This window comes from Macadamia integrifolia, chromosome 8, assembly GCF_013358625.1.
Source record: "Macadamia integrifolia cultivar HAES 741 chromosome 8, SCU_Mint_v3, whole genome shotgun sequence".
Lineage (NCBI taxonomy): Eukaryota > Viridiplantae > Streptophyta > Magnoliopsida > Proteales > Proteaceae > Macadamia > Macadamia integrifolia.
In genome coordinates, this window is record NC_056564.1 from 2,025,675 (window position 1) to 2,035,940 (window position 10,266).

Here is a 10,266-nt window from a genome sequence, read left to right on the forward strand (position 1 = left end):
TCTCTTGAGGTCCTTTTCCTCCTCGTCTTCGCTTCAACTTCCTCATCAACTTGGAGGGTTTCTTCCATCTGAATATACTTATCACACCGAGCCCTCAACTCAGTTAGGTTCTTTGGTGTATGCTTCGCCAAGGACCTTTTTAGCTCTTTATCTTTGATGCCTCCCAACAAGGCCGTGAACTCTTCTTTCGGGTCCAAACTTCTGATCGTGATCTTCTCCTACTGGAAGCACTTCATGTAGCTTCGCAGTGACTCTCCTTCATGCTGTTTGACATTGGTCAGGTTCAATGTAGTCTTCTCAAGGGGTTGGCTACTGGAGAATCCCCTCACGAAGAAGTAACTCAAATTGCTGAAGTTGTGAATCAATTTCGTTGGTAGGCGATTGTACCATAACGTTGCCACTCCTCCGAACGTTAAAGGAAAGGCACGACACATGATGTTTTTCAAGACTCGGTGGAACTGCATCACAACCTTGAAGCCTTCCAGATGATCGATGGGGTCTCCAAACCTGTCGTAGGTGTCATATTTGGGTAGACAAAAACCGACCTAGAGTGGGTCCCTCATGACCTCATCGGCTAGAGCCGTGTCATTAGTGAGGTTCGGCTCACAAGTTCCTGCCTGGTTTTCTGTGACCTTCCGGATTTCGTCTTTTAGGTCTAGGATCATCTGCTTCAACCCCGAGTCCTCATGTCTCTGTCCGTCCCCTTGGCGTGGTTCCTCATGCATGGCCCCTGTGGTGCGTCGCGTCCTTTCTTTGGGTGCAGGGCTTTCCCTCATTGCTTGGTTTCGAGGATTTTGGCCATACCTTATCGATCCTGAACTACTCCGGTCCTCATCTTGGGCTCGCTTTGGCTGGACATGGGAGTCTCACGGTGCTCCGTTGGTCTTTTGAGAGGCGACCTTGGAGACCTCCTTCATTGTCTCGGCCATTCGATCGTACTTGTCCTGAAGGGCGTCGAACTGCTCCCTTGTCACATATTCCTGCGCCCTTGGAGGGGGTGGAAGATTACTATCTCCGTGTACCGAATATCCGAACGAGCGCCGATCCCTCGCGGAACCTTCCCGATCATTGTTTTCCTGTTCTTCATCAATTTTCATCTAGGGGGAGCCCTCCTGAAGCTTCCCCCTCATCCATGTTTATACTCGGAGCTGCTCTTGTTTTCTTACGATTGTAGGTTTTCTCCACCATTACTGTCATTCCCACAGACGGCGCCAATCTGTTACTGCCGAAAATCCGTATGAGCCGACAATGCACAAGCACAGAAGGCAGAGGCCCAGAGGTATCTCCGGGATTAGTCCTCCAATGCCCAAGTTAGTGATGGGCAGAATAGTGTTTTTACAGGAATAATGGTGGGTGTCGGCGTACCTCCCCCAGGTTTCTTTTGGGTTCCCTCTTATAGGATTCTTCGGCCTAGGGTTTTGGGAACCCCCCTTGGGTATCTTCTCCTCACGTGGTTTGAAGTATTCGCTTTATTGGGTGACAAATTCTACCATATCAACGACAAATCTGAGTCTTTGTGGCACATCCTTCTCTCCTACGAATTTGCCAAGCGTATTTGAGCAGCTAGCCCCTTGGGTTTACATATTGCTTCTCTGTCGGCACTAATTATGTATTATTTTAATTCCAACTCTATCCCTGGGAATATTATGAACTATTTCTTCCTACATTCATTATTATATGTTATTTTATATGATCTCATAGAAATAACATAATTTTCAAAAAACGAAAGCTAAATCCCTTTCAAATTCTTACCCTTACGTTATGATGGATTAATACAACTCAACCGAAAAACCAAGAGCTGCTTCCACAATAGGTAAACTTTCTCACAATTGATTCTCTGATGGTTAATATCCTAAACTTAAACTCCTTTATCATGATTTGTGCGATTGTTTCTAACCCTTGTCTTAATCTGAGTAGTTGGGCTTTTTATTTCTTATTCAAGGGAAAATGTCTATCGCTCATGACCAATTACTTGATGACAGGAAATTCTGTTGAAACATACACAAAGAGGTCTCCAACTTGAGGCATAATAGGCTAAGTCGAAATGATGTGATGTCAAGGAAGTTCGGAGCAACCCGAAAGATTTACAAATATTACTTTTTGACCTAACAATTAACTTTTGGCCTTTAAGCATAATACCTTTATTTTTAGATGTGTATAATAATTTTACAAAACTAACCTTTTTGTCTCAGGCCTACAAATGTACTAATTGTTCTTTTTGGCCAAATTAGCCCACCAAAGTATTATAGACAAAACGTCTATGAATATCTATAATCCTGAAAACATTCTACCCCCTCTACTTCTTTAATCACAATTTTTATTTGTTGGATTAAAAAAAAAATATATATATATATATATATATATTTAAGGTTGCAGCCTTGCATCTGGAATGACCATACATTAATTAATCGGGTCGGGTCAGTCCCGGTTTTCATTGGCTGATCCGATCGGTTTAACCGGTGCAGGCGTGATGTGCATTTCCTATTAGCGCGAGTAGGGGAATGGGAATAGCTTTCCTCTAAACCGAAAAGAATGAACAACCCCATTCTTATTTATTTTCTAGGGAAATGTTAGTTTCGAGAATGCTGTGTTTGATTTGGATGTCCGTTCACATTTCCTGTCGGGGTAGTCTGGGTGGATTCTCGATGGTACCTTCTCCAGTCCTCTGCCTCATGCGAGTTTATCTGGAAAGGGACAACCCATTCTTATTTGTTTTCTTGTCTGGGTGGGTGGATTCTCCAGAGATAGAGAGAGTGCTCTGGCGGGCTCGTTAATCAGCTAAAGAGGTACCTGCAATTTGTGATCTTTGTTTTCTTTCTTTTGTTCTTGTTGGGATATTTATTTAATTTTTATTCTTATTAAGGGTTATTAATACTTAATTCGCATTGGGTCCTTATTAGTATTGGCAAGGTTTAGATTGTTGGGTGCATCGTTTTTTTTATTCGGATGTTGTAAGGGTTTTTGTGTATTTTTAGCAGGTTTTCCTCTTTCAGTTCTGTTTACTTCTTTATATCTTTGTTTTGAAGAGGAGGGCTGCCTTGGAAGGTTGTTGATTGGTATCTAAAGGGTTGAAGCCTGAGATGTATTAGGTTTGTACTGCCTCTAAAAAGTAGTCTTTTTGGATATTGGTTTCTCTTGAATTGTATTTGTGTCCTGGTGTGGTTTTGTTACTTGCCCACTTACATTCTTTGTGAGGATAAAAGGAATTCAAGATACTATGAACAGAAAAAACTTCTATTCTTTTTTATGCCTATGTAGGTTTCTCTTGAATTGTATGTGTGTCCTGTTGTGAATGTGATTTTTTCGTTAACCCACTTTTAATCTTTGTGGGGATAAAATGACTTAAAGATATTTAAAAACAGAACCACTCCCATAAAACACTTTCATTTCTTTGTGATTTAGGAATGAAACATTACTGTAAATAGTTGTTCTTGCTTTTGCTGTGTATGGGCTTCATCCTCATTTCACCATAGTCAAGTCAAGGAGCAACTTCCTCAAGTGAGTAGACAACAGTGGGGTTTTTTTTTTTACTCCCCCACCCCCTACCCACACACACAATTAATAAAGAAATAAATAAAGGGAAAATGAAAAATGTCAAGTGGTTGTTGAAGAGTTTGATGTGATGGTGTTGGTAAATGGCTATATGATCCCGCTCTCAGGTTCTCTAGTGGGAAATTGGCAATCGCAGAATGTTTGTGACCATTATAAAATCTATCACCATCATGGGATGTTCCATTGATTCTTTTTGGAAACCCTTAACATAATCTCAAGCTTATATATTGCTACCCTTGTTATATGCTTACATGGAACTCCTCACCCCCTTTAGCTAGGAATCCAAAGCTCCAAAGACTTCTTTTGTAAAATCATTCTCCACCAGAAATGTTGGTGACTAAAAACGTGGACATAATACAATTCTTAGGTTTGTCCTGTTCAGAAATGTGACCAAACACAGCTATTAATCTATATTAGGATTTGATCAGCCACAGGGTTCCTAATCTCCTGTTTCTCCTTTCTTGTTTTTCTTAATACTGGATCAGTTTTCCCAAAGAACAATTTATGTTTTTGTCTTACCTTTGCATACCTAGTTAAACCAGGTGCCCAGGCTAGACAAAGCGTGCTTTAGCTAGGTAAGCACCTAGGTTGCTGGGCTTGCGTGAGGGAAACATTTTGACTAGGAGACTGCCTAGCCAATAAACTGCATATGCTCCTATGTTGTGTACTGTTTGTTCTTATATACACCCATCTCTTTCACAAGTTCTTATTTTCTCAGCAAACACATGTTGTATACTTATGTTACACCATATCAGTTGCAAAATTTATGTTAACAAACTTAAAATGAATGAAAAGAACAAGGTCAGGGTTTGTGGGCTCATGCAACCAAGTATTCAAAGTGTGACGTAGACCCTCATCACTCTTGACAAGTTTATCAAACGCATTCTCAAACTGCTGCAGTACAGGGTCTGAGCACTTCTTTCCAGGCCTAGCCACGGATTTCACAACAAACCCCAAGTTTTCAACCATTTCTGCAAAGGCCAAATCCACAAGGAATTCATCATTTTCGGACACAAGCTTCCTGATACCAACCGAATTCATGATCTCTTCCCTCAACCTAACAACTTGCTTATCGGTCAGACATTGCCATAACCTTTGACATCAAAGTTGCAGCTTCAAATGCCAACACACCAATAGTAACCTTTTCATGTTTGTTATTGCAAACACCAACAAATACGAAAATAAACAAAGACATCCCCACAAACAAAGATTTAACGAAGTTCACATACCGATGTGGTGTGCTGCGTCCTCGGGCGAAGAAGAAGTTTCACTATGTAGAAGAGAGGTTACACTCAAACAGCGGCGAGAAAACTCGCTCGGAAACCCTAGTTTGAAAAAACCCCAAATTACAACTGCTTGCTTAACAAGACGATAGTACATTATATATTCCTCCAAGTCATGGGTGGATCTATTGGGCCGCGGTTGGTCGGGCCGAACCATATCATGTTTGGTCCAGATCTACATATCTTATACCATTGCTGGTAAAGGTCTCACTGAACACATTACAGTAAAATTGAAGAAACCCACTGATGAAGTTACCCCTCAGGATAAATGGGTCATTAGTGACTCCTTGGTAATGTCTTACTTGATTGGTTCTATTCATCAATCTATTTCTCGAGGATTTTTGCTATTGGATATTGCTTCTCAGATTTGGGCTGCTGTTAAGGAAACTTATGGGTAACTAGGGAATGGTGCTCAAGTATTTGGTCTTCACAAGAAGGTTCATACCACTACCCAGCAGGAACTCTCTGTGACCAAATATTATGCAGAACTTCAAACTTTATAGTATAAATTGGATCACTTTGCAGATTATCATCCTAAAAATGTTGAAAATAATATTGCTTACACCAAACATGTAAACAAAATTAGGGTGTATGATTTCTTGGCAGGTCTGAATGTTGAGTATGATCAGATTCGTGTATAGATACTTAGCAAATCTTCATTCCCTACTCTGGAATAGTCCTTTTCTATGGTTTATACGAAAGAATGTCACTGTAACTCTATGCTACATACTCATGCTACTGAAAAATCAGCCCTACAGATTGGATCCACTATGACCTTTGAGGGAGCGAATCGAATTGGTGATACTACCAAGGAGATTGTTAAATGTGAACAATGCCACAAACCATACCATACTAAGACCAACTGTAGAAAACTCCAGGAAAAACCTGCTGATTTTGAGGCAAAGCGTGCTCGGGGTCAATCCAAAACTAAAACCCATCAGGCTGGGATTGTGGACATCCCACTTGCAATTGATACATGACTCTCTCAAAAGGAACTTTAGGCTTTCAGATGTATGTTTAAGGCTTCCAATTCTTCAACTCCTTCCAATTCAGTCCCTTCAAGTTCCAATTTTGCTCACTCAGGTATTTTATTTGGTGGCCATTATGCATTAGTCGTCTCCACTCCCTCGATCATTGACTCTGGTGCCATTGATCATATGACCGGTTCCTATAGTTTATTTCATCAGTATTTACCTACTTCAGGCAGAGATAATGTTAGGGTAGCAATTGGTACCTTATCATCTGTCTTTAAAAAGGGTTCTATTAAGTGTTCTTCTTCTATACCTCTGTCTTTAGTTTTACATATCCTTAATTTTACTACAAATTTGCTATCTATTAGTAGTCTTACTAAGGACCAAGGATTAAAGTATCGGTATCGGTCGTCGTATCGGTCAGTAAAAATTAAGATACGTATCGGAGGGTATCGTATCGTATCGGAGATACGCTAAGATACGCTAAAAATACGCACATAAATGGATAGGAAACACTTTTTTATACATTTTTGCATAAAAAAATAGTTAAAAAAAGTTATATATAACATGTATTATGCATAAACAGTAAATTGAGAGTATCGCACTAAGAATCCAAGGTTTGTAATTGTCCCATAAATGTAAAATACTTGTTCCCAACCTTGATTTCCACTTTAGTTAGAGAGAAAAATGGTTGGCAGCAATTTTGGAACAAAAACACCTCAAAAAATTGTGTTTTTCTAAAAAATTACTCATTTTGGCCATTTTATGACCGTATCGATACGTATCGGTGTGTATCGGTCGATACATACTGATACGCATCGATACGTATCAATACATACCGATGCATACCGAAACGTACATTTCACTTCAATTTTGAATTTTTCATAGAGTATCGGTACGTATCGGTGAGTATCGGTGCGTATCGGTGGTGTATCGGTGTGTATCGGTGTGTATCGTAGGATACGTATTGATACATAAGGGTTTTAAAATTTTCATGTATCGTATCGGTATGTATCTTGTCGATGCCTACCGATATGGATACGTATCGGCCGATACGGCACGATACGTACCGATACTTAAAACCATGCTAAGGACCTAAACTATAAAGTAACATTTTTTCCTTCCCATTGCATTTTTCAGGATATGGTAATGGAGAAGACGATTGGATGTGGTAAGGGATAAGGTGGTCTTTATTTGCTTGATGATGGTTGTCTCCTTATGACTACAACATCAACAACTCCTCATCAATTACATTCTGCTTCTTCTGAATTGAATCAATGGCACTGTCGTTTGGGACACCCACCAATTAGGACTTTATCTCTTTTGTTTCCGTATTTAGTTAAATCATGTACTAGGGATGAACTCTTTTGTGAGGCTTGTACTCTGGCTAACACTCTCGTTCCAATTATTCACCTTTAAATAAAAGAAGCTCTTCTATTTTTCATTTGGTTCATTCTGATGTATGGGGTCCATCTCATCAAACATTTATTTCTGGGAAAAGGTGGTTCGTGTCCTTTATATATTGAATGTCACTCTATAACTACTTGGATTTACATGATGTAGCACAAAAGTGAAGTGTTCGATTGTTTTAGCGATTCCATAAAATGATTCAGACTTAGTTTAATGCAACTCTGAAAATTCTGCGTAGTGATAATGGGAAAGAGTACATGGAGGGTCAGTTTCAAAAACACCTAACTAATCATGGGATTCTTTATCAAACAAGCTATGTTGACACTCCTGCTCAGAATGGGGTGGTTGAATGCAAGAATAGGCACTTGCTGGATATATTGCTCAAGCCATGATGTTTGCTAGACAGGTTCCATCTTAGTATTGGAGTGATACTATCCTCACAACAGCCTACCTAATCAATCGCATGCCGACTTGTGTTCTCAACTCTTGAACTCCTGTTGAGGTTTTTTAAGGGACTATATCCTTTCTAGTTCCTCCAAAGACTTTTGGGTGTTTCTGCTATGCTAGGGATCATCATTCACCAAGAAAAATGGAACCTTGAAGTACTAATTTTATCTTTCTAGGTTACTCTCCTACACAGAAAGGATATAAGTGTTACCATCCTTCTACCCGGCGTACAATAGTAACAATGGATGTTATATTTCATGAATCTATTAGTTACTACTCATCGTCACCTCTTCAGGGGGAGTTTGAAGTTACTAGTGAAGAAGAGATGACTCTAAATCTACTTGCTCCGCCATTATACCCATCCTTCACCCCAGGATCCTCATGCTCCTATTCAGAGAACCATTGGTGAATTCCAGAAACAAATTGATGATTCCACTCTTCAAGTTTATAGTAGGGGACATACCAGAAATAAGTAACTTCAGAACATCACCACTACTACAACACCTTTACACATCCTTCATCAGCCCTGGATCCAGAACTGAGTGAGCCTTATACTTCAGGTATAATCTCTCCTTTGACCAACCTATTGCACTCAGAAAAGGCACTAGACCTGTACTCAACACCCTATATCTCATATTGTTTCATATGATTCTTTTCTCCCTCCTATCGTGCTTTTGTGTCTTCTCTTTTCATCTAGTTGTGTCCCTAAGAATTGGCAGGAAGCTCTTGTAGAAAAAAAATGGAAGGCCGTATGGAGGAAGAAATTGATGCCTTAAAAAGGACCGATACATGTGAACTTGTGACTCTTCCACCTGGGAAGAGACCTGTTAGATGTATGTGGGTGTTTATGGTAAAACAAAAGATACTGGTTCTGTTGACAGATACAAGGCAGGGCTTGTGGCGAAAGGGTTCACTAAGACTTATGGAATCAACTACCAGTAGACATTTGTACCAGTTGCCAGGTTGACCTCTGTGCGAATGTTACTCTCATGTGCTGTGAACTTAGGTTGGGTACTCCAACAACTTGATGTAAAGAATGTTTTCCTCCATGGATAACTCGATGAGATTTCATTAGGTTTCTCTAGCACAAGAACTCAAGGCAAGGTCTGTAAGTTAAAGTATGCTCTCTATGGTTTGAAGCAGTCACCTAGAGCGTGATTTGGAATATTTCTCAAGGCTATGACATCTGTGGGTTATAAACAGAGTAATACTGACCACACATTGTTCATAAAGAGGTCTAGTGAAAAAGTTACTATACTCATTATCTATGTGGATGACATCGTGGTAACAGGAAATGATAGTACTAACATTGATCATCTCAAGGGTTTTCTAAGCAAAGAATTTAAGATAAAGGATCTTGGAAAGTTAAGGTACATTCTTAGGATTGAAGTTGCCAGGTCCTCAAAAGGCATCTTTCTCTCTCAAAGGAAGTACATCTTTAATCTGCTGAAGGAAAAGGAGGGCGAACCAGTTGAAAAAATGCCAACCAACGGTTGGTAGGAAAAACTAATATCTCTTATATACACGATCTGACATTACTGTGGCTGTGAGTTTGGTCAGTCGGTTTATGCATGATCCCTATTCCTCTCATATGGAAGCTGTTATGCGCATCTTACGATACTTGAAGTCAACTCCAGGAAAAGGGATCCTTATCTCCTCATGATCACCGCTGAGTTGAAGCTTATATAGATGTTGATTGGGCTGGTTCACCTGACAGAAAGTCTTTGGTTATTGTACCTTTGTAGGAGGGAATCTTGTCACTTGGTGCAGCAAGAAGCAAAATGTGGTGGCTAGATCTAGTGCTGAAGCAGAATTTCATGCATGGCACAGGGGATTTGTGAGTTACTATGATTGGGTACACTTTTGGATGATATTGATGTACCTGTTCGTCTTCTTATGATACTATATTGTGATAACAAGGTTGTTATCAGTATTGCTCATAATCCAATACAACATACCGAACCAAGCACGTGGAGATTGATAGACAGTTCATCAAAGAGAAGTTAGATGCTGGTTTGATTTGTGTTCTTTTTATGAAGTCTGGTGATCAACTAGTTGATGTGTTCACTAAAGCGTTGGTTGGAAAACTGTTTCATCCTAGTTTAGTCAAGTTGGGTATGCATGTGTTACATCTATGCACTAACTTGAGGGGGAGTGTTAGAATAAGGATTAGTGTGTTGCAGGGCACATTGGGGCTTTCCCCCCTCCACCGACCCTAATTAGAGTGGGGTGGGTGGATGGAGGGGTATACTTCTAAATACTTCATGTTTTCTGTTTTGTACTCCTATCATGACTTTATCATGACTCCTAGTGATTGGATCTATATGCTTATTCCAACAGGAAATGAAATATTTTCAATTCTTTTTCATCGAATGACTATTCATTTATTATATTTTCATTCAAATAGCGGGGTGCGGGAAGGCTCTATGGAAAAATGGTGGTTCAATTCGATATTGTCTAACAAGGAGGACACAAGCATTCTCCCATTCTTCCTGTTAACACCTATGAATAGTCACTTTATTTTGAATGCCTATAATCTTTGAGATTCTTATTTTCGGAGCTTAACCTTGCTAGAATTCTATATTTGGTTGAAATACTTTGGT

General features: G+C 39.7%; 1 long non-coding RNA gene across 1 annotated transcript; it reads left to right on the plus strand.

Moving 5' to 3' along the window:
- The first annotated feature begins 2,513 nt into the window (after positions 1-2,513).
- LOC122087714 lies at positions 2,514-7,259 on the plus strand. Its single transcript, XR_006142813.1, has 3 exons — positions 2,514-2,786; positions 3,027-3,089; positions 6,947-7,259. It is a non-coding gene; the product is annotated as an uncharacterized LOC122087714 (long non-coding RNA).
- Positions 7,260-10,266: the final 3,007 nt, after the last annotated feature.